Genomic DNA, 10,690 nt, shown 5'->3' on the forward strand with positions numbered 1-10,690 from the left:
AGCCTGCTTTCCTATGGACAGAAAGTGAAGTATATGTACTACCTTAATCTCTTGAATTATCTGCACTCCCCCCTTTTTTTCCCCTTCTTTGATGAAAAGGACTCCTGTGTTCTTCTTTTCTTTTTTTCTCATTCCTTGCATACTTCACTTTCCTAGGTATATTATACATTTCCTAAATCAGTTCTTGTTTATCTAGGTGACTTACATGAACTTCCTTTAATAAGTTTAGGTTTTTTAATGTCTTAATATTTAATATATTAGCCTCACAATTACTTTGTCAAGTGAGAAATTACTACAATTCTTTATTACTAATAGGAAACCTAGGCAGGGATCCCACAAAATAACAAATGTGCCTGACGTGGGAGCTGGATAGATAAGTCAGCGAGGGGATAAAAACATCTTTGCTTCCAGAGAAGACCTTAGTCATGAAGTAACAGTTTATTCCACAGAGATCTTAGTGAAAAAGGAGGTACAATCTACATGTCCTCTGGAAGCTGTGCAGCTGTTTAGAAAATAATGTAAATGGATTGCGAAAAGCACAACTGAGTCCTCTGTGCTTAAGCTTGTAATGCTCAAAGGGTGTGTAGGGAGCTCAGGTGCCTCACTTCAGTGTTGATTCCTCTTAAGAGATGGGACAGCTCCACTAGTTTTCCCTCCCTTTGCAGAAGCCTGTGGCTCCCTTCTCCCATCTCTTTTCAGCTTCCTCTGGCTCCTGCTGCCCATCAGTAATGTGATGGCACTAGCCTGTTCTTTGTCCACCTTCTGCCTCAGTGTCTGGAGCCCCAAGCAACTCTGCTGAATACAAATGAATAGTAATAGAATCTACTCCCTGTATCTGCTTTTGTTCTCAGGGCATTGCCCCTGGGCCCTTCAGTCTCTTACTATGTGAATTCAAGGAAAAGCATGTTTTTCCTCTAACAGTATCTATGAAACAAGTGAAACTAATATATTCATAATGAATTCTCTATTTAACTTTGACACAAACCCAAAATTTTGATGGCCTAGAATGTTTGAAGCTGATTTAGAAGATCGCATACTGTTGCTTAAAGATTTAGAAGGTTCCTTCTCTAAATATACTATACCAATCACAGTGCAGAGGACATGAATGACAATCCACTGCTTTCCAGATTGGACAACAGTTGTTTTATCTTCTGATAGAAAAACACATAGAATTCAAGGAGAGATTTGTAACCGTAATGTATGACATCAAGCCAAACCTTCTACATAATAAAACCACAGTTAAATCTAAGCAAGCAAAACCATCAAAATGTCTCTGGCACCACCTACAGAAGTAATTCAGTATTAGCTTTAAAGGTTTTCTGTTAAAAGAGAAGGAATAAAGACCAAAAAATGAAAAGGAATAATAATAAAATAAATAAATAAATGAGGAGCTTCAGGATCTAGAATTACATGGATGCTCAGCCCCCCACTGATGAAGTGCTGCTTATTAGTAGCTGCTGTGCTTTCCATGTAACATATTCAAACTCCAAAGTGTGCTTACGTGCTTGTGAATGGTTTACAGGAAACGATTAAGTGACAAGATACAATCTGTAATGTGTGGAAATCAGTCTTTACTATGGAGAACTTACTTTCTAGTACTGGAAGACTATGTATATAGATTAATCACATATTCACAGCTGGATTTTTGAATAGAGCCTCATTAAACTGGTATAAATATATACTATATTGTTGTGTGGTTGGTTTTTTTTCCTCATCAGCATCAAGATCAGTTTGGTACGGAAGAATGCTGTTTCATTATATCCACCCCAGCTGTGCTCTTCTTCCAAAGTCCCAGCATTTGCCAAATGTAAAACTTAGCACTTGCTAACAACAGTAAGCTGGTAAAGTTGATTGAACTGAAGTAATATGGAGAACAGACTAGGTAAGGAATAAAAAGAAAAAATGGAGAGAAAATTTTGGTTACAATATTCTTTGCTTCTTCACTAATTGCTGAGGATGTGGCAGTTATTATCATAAACAAAATAGACACTACTGAGCCCCACATCAATGAAAGTAAAAAAATAGATGTTTTGACACAAATGAAAGATAGCAGCAGAAAATACCAAATAACATTATGGTTGTATAAAAAGATACAGAAACAGCATGCTACATAGTTGTGTTGTACTCAGACCTCTATAAAGTATTTCCCAGTAATGGTGATTGATACTGATACTGAAATGGTGATACTGAAAAACTCAGTAAGGGTTTGTGCTTAAGTACGGGCTTAAATCTCAGTGGGAAAAAAAATATAAATCATGAGCTAAGTGATGACAAAGTCAAAAATATCTCTTTCATTTCATCAGGGTCAGATTTTATTTGTGGATTCCTTAGAGGTAAAGAAAGTATTTGTGTGTCCTCCAGACACCAGCCTGTGGCACAGCTGTGAGAGCAGGAGGCAGTGCAGAGCCATAGGGGTCTGCAGCCCAGTGGACCCAGTTGCTGGGCTGGGTGCCCAGGAGGCAGCCAGGGCAAGGCTGGCAGATGGCTGGCAGGTACGTCTGTTTTACCCTTAGAACTGTTCATGCTTAGTTATACCAAGTATGCAGCATCTCTGTGTCAGGTTGTGCTCCTCACTGGGCACTTCAAGAAAAGAAGCAAGGTGTGAATATGTTTATGGAGTAGCTTAGCCAAAATCTTTGTTTTTCATGATGTTTTATAACTTGCCACCTGACATTTTGTTCTGGAAGTTGCTGTGTAGTGTCCAGGTAGGTATAAGATTCAACAAAACTGCTGCATATATTCATATTTGCATTCTTCACACTTTATGGATATATAAAATGTCTATAAATGTTCTTTACTGGTACTTTTTATTGGAAGTAGCTCCCTGATGAAATAATTTCAGCTGATGGGCACTGATGTAGCTCAGAGGTAAATTTGACTTGAGATTGATTTTATATCATTGCATTTACTTAAAGATTTTTCTTTTTTTACCTAAAGCAAATTATATATAACCATCACATTTTGAAGTGAATGAGTAATTATTAAACTGGAGATTGTTATGATCCTATTAAAATAAGTCTATTCCTGTACTAAAAGCAATGATTCACTGTTCATAAGTGAGCTTGCTTAGACCACGACATTAAATGCTAATCCTTCAGCCAAACCAGAGCTAGAACGATTTTCTTCTTGAGCTGCAATATAAAATCCAAGTAAACAAACCATTTAACCAATGTAGGAGTCCCACTGATATCAAATATTAGTGACCTCAAGTCCCATATTGTCACAGAGGGCTCTGGAGAGTATATAATCCCACCTAGACTGTGAGGAAGTAGATAGCCCTTTAGCTGATGGACTGCAGAGTGCTATCCAGGTAGCAGTTTCCACCTGATGGAAACAAGGATAGAAAAGGAAGGGGATGTCAACCTCATTTGTGCAGCAGCTTCTTCCAGGTGTAGCATGTAATGTATTTACCAAAAGCAACATGCTTTTTTTCATGGGTGAACAGTTAAGTACCAGTGACATTATCTCCTGCTGTTAACAAAAAAAAAAAAAAAAAAGAAACAAAAAACCCCCACAAAAAAACCCCAAATACACTACCAAAAAAACCCACACCAAAAAAAAACAACAAACCCCCGAACTGCGAAATTACTTTAAGTCAAAAAAGACCATGCAAAAAACAATCTCTTATCTATTTTCAGTTGATTTGCTTTGAATATTTGAGACCACTTTTTGTATTGTCATTTTCACTTTCTTCTCTAAATTAGGAAATTTTTTCTTTTCTTGGGGAAAAATTTATGTCTGTCAGGCTTTGGTTACTTTTATTTAAATTCTTTTAACTGATCATATTTCACACTCATGGCATCTCCACTAACACATTACAGTTGATAACAGCGAGGAAAAGCTGCATCTATTATCTTTTATATAGGCAGTACAAGATTAACATGCTATTTTATTTACCTAATCTACTCTGTTTTATTATTTCCATAGCAACTATTGCAACTTATTCTGGATTTATCCAGTGTATGTAAGGTCAAAATCAGAACTTGATGGTGCAACAGCGATTTCTTTCATAACAAAAAGTTTTCATAGATAATAACTCAGTTTTGTATGCTCTGGGTTGGTTTCATCGAATTAACTTGAGATGCCAATTAATATGGACCACATAGCAGGTTATGTTATTGGAACAGTTTATTAATGCTTTCCCTTGAGTGAGAAGATTATTTAAATTGGTCAGTTAGCAGTCAGAAGGTCTGTCAGTTACAACTCTACTGCTAGCCTTCCATAGACTGGGTGGGTTTTTTGGTATGCTATAGAAAATGACTTTCATATAACTGTTTTCCTCTGAATTCATGGATTTGCTGTAAATCTCACTGGTGAGAGGGAAGTGTTCTTACACTGTTGACTGAGTAGGTTTTTTTGGCAGAGTTCTTAGCAACCCTGCATACTCTCAGTGACAAAGTGTTGATTTTCAGTCTTCCTATGAGATTGAGTAGGGATGGAGAAAGTTGTTTTCTTTTACTTTTTTTTTTTTTTGTTTGGAAGCATGTGTTTCCAACACTGCTGTTGTCATATTGGCAGTGAACAGTGAAGATTAAGGTTTTGTTTTAGGAGGCAGATGCAATTCAGAAAGTTTTTTACTAATTTATATAGTGAGGTTACGTAACTTTTTTTCTTCTTCTTCTTTTTTCTTTTTTTTCTTTCTTCTTTTTTCTTTGGAGTCCTTATAGTATATTTGGCCCTCCAACAAAAAAATCACAATCATATCAGAAACTCCACTGATGGGCTTGAGGAATAAGCAATTAGAAATCTGTAAGATGCCACAGTCTGTGACTATGATGACTGATGCCCCAACAAAGAAGCTGAATGATTTTAGTTATAATATCCAAATGGTGCATTCCTCTAACCTCGTGCCACTGACTCACTACTTGATTAGGTACAGCACACAACAGCTCCAGTGATGAGAGAGGCAGCCTTCAAGGATAGATTGCAAGCTCTTCTTATCACAGACGTTCAGAAATCTGTAGGAGGTAGATGATCTTTTCTTGCGATTTCCACTGTCATTTACACCTCATTTTTCACTACATCAATATTTGCTAGATCTTCCAAAATCTTAGGCACAGAAGATTAAGATAGTCCTTGTAGTTAGTGCTAGAAAGAGTTAAGCTTTTCAAAAGTTACTTGTGGATTAGGCAATTCTCTGAACCTTGAATCCACACATGCACGTATGTAATCAAATATAAATACATTACAATATACTTCTGATTTAGAAAAGCCTGAAAGTATGAGAAATCTGAATTTTGAAGCTGAAAACTAATAAAATTGCAAACTGGAAGTGTTAAAGGGAGATTTTCATCCATTGTTATTCTGAAGTCTGAAAAATTATATTGCTTTGTGTAAACAGTATATGTTTACTTACACAGTCTCACATAGCACATTGCTAATAAAAATACAGCAACCAGAGTACTCCCAGCCTCCTTAGAAGTGAAATGGCATATTCACGCAAATTAACAGACTCTGGAAACAAATTGGTTTTATTTCAGAAATCAAAATATTGAACTGTCTTCTATAATTACATATATATATATATATATATAAATGATATAGCAGGTTCTAATAAGCCATCTGGTAGAACTTGCCATAATAGCATCACTTTCTAGGAAGGCAAGATTTTAGGCAATATTTTTTTGCTAAGCCTAACCTAACCTATATTGTAAGTCTGTTGACTCCGAAGGGGAGAACATCTTGTTCACTTCCTCTCTTCAGCAGCCTTTCACAGATCTGAAGAGAGTTTTCGTGTCTTGCCTCAGATTTCTCTTTCTTCCACTCAGCAGCTCACCCATGTAGTTCGTGAAGAGCAGAGATCCAGACTTGCATAACACTTCAGCTGAGGAAACAGTTTTGAAGAGGAGGAAAGATTATTTTACATGTCATGTAGGCTATGGCTCTCTTCATATGCTACAAGCTGTTCACCTGCAGCTCTAGAGCATGATAGCACTGGGTTTAATTGTATTGGTTGTTATCATCTCCAAATATTTCCTTTCTAAAACTGACAGCTTGTCAGTTGCTCACCGTTCTGTATTACTGAAGTAGATTGTCTAAGTGAATCTTCCATTTTACTTCATTAAATATCATAGTATTTTAATATTTTTTTTCAGTTTATCAAGATAATTTTAAATTCTAATGGTCTTTTAGCACGTGTGCAGTCCTTCCCTTACTGAACATCACCTGCTGTTTTCTCATCACTTATTTGCAAGTGTTCAAATTCTTTAATTTACTAATACTGTTTCTTACAACTGCAAAATGAATATGACAAAATGATCCTGCTTCTGCTGATCCATAAGCAATTCACTAAATCTGAACTACAAAGTTGAAGTATTCACAAAAAAACACTCATAAAATAGTTATATATTATTAATAGGATTAATCAACTCAGAATGCATACCTGGACACAGAAGGCAACACAATTTTTCTTTGAGTAATATAAGTAGTGTGAAAATAGTCTAGATGATTGCACGAATAACTGATTTTTAATATTGGCTAATTAAAATACTTTTTTTCTTATAGGAAAAATATACAAACCTTTTTTTGCAGTCAAATAAAACACCTGCTAGAGTGATTCAGAACATTTAATTTGAGCATTTTGTTTGTTTATTATTCAGTTATCTTTTTCATTACTTTTTGAAACTGTTGATAGACCTACTGCCAGACTTTAAAAAAGAAATCTTATAATGAAAGGGTTAAACACTGAAATAAGTTCAGTAAAGATATTGTGAAATCTCGACCTTAGAGACTTTCAAAACTCAACTAGGCAAGGCCCAGAGCAGACGGATCTAATTTTGACCTAACCCTGCTTTGAGTAGGAGGTTGAACTACAGAACACCCGGAGGTCCCTTCCACTCTATAGTTTCCTGTAATTCTATGTATAGTAAAGATGAAACATAGCAATAATATGCCTACTTGGTAAACATCAGTATCCATTGTTTCTTCGAAAATTAATAAGCCAGTATTTTTATGCCCAGTGTGCTTGTTATGCATACAAATAGATACGTTGATTAGCTGAAGGCAGGATGGGAACATTTCTTGAACATCTTGATAGCTGAGGAGATTATTTTGATTCTTGGTGGGAAGTTTCATCTCTTCAGATGTCTCTGAACATCAAAGACTCTATCATCAATACTTTTCTCTGGAGCATTTAAGTTCCAGTTCAAGGACTGAGCCGGATTTGCCAGCTGTGTTTGTTTTGCCTCATGGCCTCATTTGATGAACATGATTGTGGGTGTGAGTGGGCGGGTGGGAGCATGTACTTCACTCTGACTTTTAGCAATATATATAGATACCTTTCATTCCTCTTGTACTAAACATCGTCCTGTTTTTTTCTTCTGTGTCTAGACTGCTAATGGAGGATTATGATTGTATTTTTCCTTAATTCAGGTTTTTGGATTCAGCTGTTTTGGTCCAGTCCTCAGAAAGAGCAAGATCAGTGGATGCTGTTACAAGCAGTGGGCAGCAGTGGGGTGTTTGAACCAGTTTGGAACAGGACAGAATTGTTAGGTGAGAATAAGTTAGCAGCAAAATTGGTGCAGATAGGTTACTCTAAGGACATGGGCAAAGCAAGGTTTATAGGAGCTGGAGCTTCTAGTAGATACAGCTGGGCAAAGCAGAGAAGTGCAGGCAGGGCCAGCCCCAGCCCCTGACATCAAGCACCTCCCAGGGTCTGGGGACAGGTCGAGGCCAGGCTGGGACACGGGCTCGCAGCTGGGCCTGACTAACTGGGGCCCATGGCCAGGCAGGGCCGCGCCGTGGGGAGCTGGAGAATGGCTCTGCTGTGGCATCGCTGGGCCAGGGGCTGATGGCGCCGGCGGCTGGCGTGGGGTCCTGGGCGATGGGCAGGGTGGAGGGAGGCCATGGGGGGGCCAGGCAGGGACTGTTAGGGCTGGCAGTGCCCTTCGTCCAGACCCAGCACCCCTTACCCTCTTGTACACCCACACAGCGTAACAGTGACATTCAGCAGTACAGAACACGAAGATTCAGCATTGTGATGTGAATGCACCATGCTGGCAGGCTGTGGCCTAGCCTTGCCATCGTTTCAAGTATGCTTACTGAAACGCACCCCAAAGGAGTAACCAGCATATCTCAGGGGTGCTCCATGGAGCCCAGGGGAGTGAGCCAGAAGCTGTGTGCCACAGCTGCCAGCAGTGCCAGCAGATGAAGACACTAGCTCTCTGCCATGTGCACCCACCTCAGCCTCTGCCACCAGATCTGGGGCCAAGCTTCCCTTCCCAGCCCAGTCCGCGCATGCAGCGAAGGTGTACTTTCTGTTAACCCTTGAACTGGAGACAGTAACAGGCTAATAAATCTCTACACACAGCACGGTTACTAGGAGGGAAGACAGAGTGACATGCAGCTGTGTGACTCGACGTGGGATGTTACAGGTGCCTCTTGGTGGGTTGTCAGAGGCTCTGCTTGCAGCCTTGCTCTTGTGCTCACGATGAAGGCTGGCGGTCTTGTCATAGCATTTCTTCTGCCGAAATGTCCTGGCATACATCTATTTTTTAATGGTTTCAGACATTGCTATTCTCAGCTCACACAGTTTGACAGCTGCTGCCACTGATGTTTTGTTCTTCACTAAGGCTTTACCCTTCAGCTGCTCATCCTGATAAGTCTCTGTGTTCTCTGGTGTGAAAGTCTACACCAATGAAAGGTACAGCTCTGTTGAACTCACCTGCACCTCCCCCCCCTTTTTTTTTTTTTTTAATTATTTACAGTTCTTCCCCTTTTTAATGACTTTGCTGTTCACTCACTTGGCTGTGTCCAGCAGGGGACTGTCACCAAGTTCTTGGAAAAATATACTGAATCATACACGGACTGCCTCACCCTGATCAGTATACCTGGGTTTTACCAGAATCAGTTGAAAATTTTCTAGCAAAACTTTTCTAGTAGAAAATAGTTCAAATCTCCTTCCTTCCACCTTTCTTCTGCAACCAACTATCTTGTTTGAGAGATGAGCATCAACCTATGGGAAAAATCTCAGTAAAATTCACTTTTAACAAATACTCTGTCCTGGAGTGTCTGTGGAACAACCTGCATTCAGCCTCCAAAGACCCTTTGAAATGTACTGCATGGTGTATCTGAGTTTAAATTCACTGACTAGAACAGCTTTTCATTTGCTTAGGGACGGTGCCATAGTTAGCACATGATCCGCCAGCTTTTCTGAAGTAAAAAAATGTTAGCATTAAAATCTATGAAGAAAAAACAGAGGTCAGCATGTAAATTATAAGCTATAGTTTATAACTATATCTGCTCAATAGATCCAGTCCACCAGCTTTGCACATCTTTTTTTCCAAAGTGTGTCCGTGTCTCCTGACTAGGGCTGTCTCTCAGCATACTTTGTAGCCTCTCTGCTTTTCGAGGCTTGTTAACCAGAAGTGACTATGGTGTATTATCCCCTGGACCTCAGTCAAGGTGATACTTCCACAGATTTACCACCTGCAAGAGTGATTTGATTACCCCCTAGTGGCTCCAAATTCTGCAGGAAATTGTTTTGCTAGGTACTGATACCTAAAACATTTAGAGCCTTGCAATGGTATTAATGTTAATGGTTCATTCTTGTCCCATACTGGTCATGTCTGAATACAGTTTTCTCTAAATTGCTCATGCCTCCAGAACACCTCCTCTCTCAGGAGAGTCAGACAGAATATGTTTGTAACTTGCATGTATGTGTTCTTACGTGTTCTATTTCTCTATGTGGAGAGAGAGGTTGCCTGTATTGGATCCTGGTTTCTATGTGGCATTACTGCTAATGCGGTGAATTAAATGAGCTTAAATTAGCCTAGTTTGCCTGTACAGTTCATATTTGTCCCACTTGGCATGTTTTGCTTTCACTCAGACAATTTGAATAATTATAAAATTTCAGCTGATCCCTAATATATTGTGAGAATTGTTGGTGTCTTGTGGCACGTTTTGGAGCTCTATTAAATGCAGTAAGCACAAGTCCAGATGCACCAAAGCCAGTGGAAATACTGCCACAAAGTCCAGGTCAATAATTACACTCAACAAAACTGTTCCTTCCCTTTTTTTATGCATCCTCTGACCATTATCTCTGCAACAGTTGTTTTGGAAAGACGAGCAGGTGACCTAATATGAAGAACAGAATTCTGAAACAGCTCACTAGATGCATCAGGTTGCTCTGGTTTTTCTAGGGCTCAGTCCTTGATCATGTGCTCCACATAGATGCACGGTTGCATCCAGGCTCCAGTGTGGAACTCATCTTGGCAAGAAAACCTGGGTACCATTGAGATTGAGATGATAGTTTGTTCCAGTGCCCATTTGCTAGAGCCAGCCTGAATACCAGCAAGTCTGAACCAAGTAACTCATGGAAAAGGCTCAGTCCCTAGCATGGTATAGCAAAGATGCTATAGAAGCAGTCATTGCATACTCTCTGGTTAAGAAGGGGACTGGCTGTTTTAAAGCAAAAATATTTGAATGAGGTCTTGTGAATATGCCAGCCATTTGCGTAATTTCACTACTATTATCCAAAAATCATTCCCAAAGTTTTTGAGGTCTGCTTCAATACAATACATAATTGTGGTGGAAGTAAACTATGATTGCAATTACATTGAGAAACATGCTCAAATCAGCAAGATATGACTGACATTTCACCCTCAAAAAAAATCAAAATAGAACTGATCATGAGAAGACACAGATGCATTAAGTAAAAAAATCCAAACCAGCATAAGCAAAACCACAAGTT

This window comes from Falco cherrug, chromosome 6, assembly GCF_023634085.1.
Source record: "Falco cherrug isolate bFalChe1 chromosome 6, bFalChe1.pri, whole genome shotgun sequence".
Taxonomy (NCBI): domain Eukaryota; kingdom Metazoa; phylum Chordata; class Aves; order Falconiformes; family Falconidae; genus Falco; species Falco cherrug.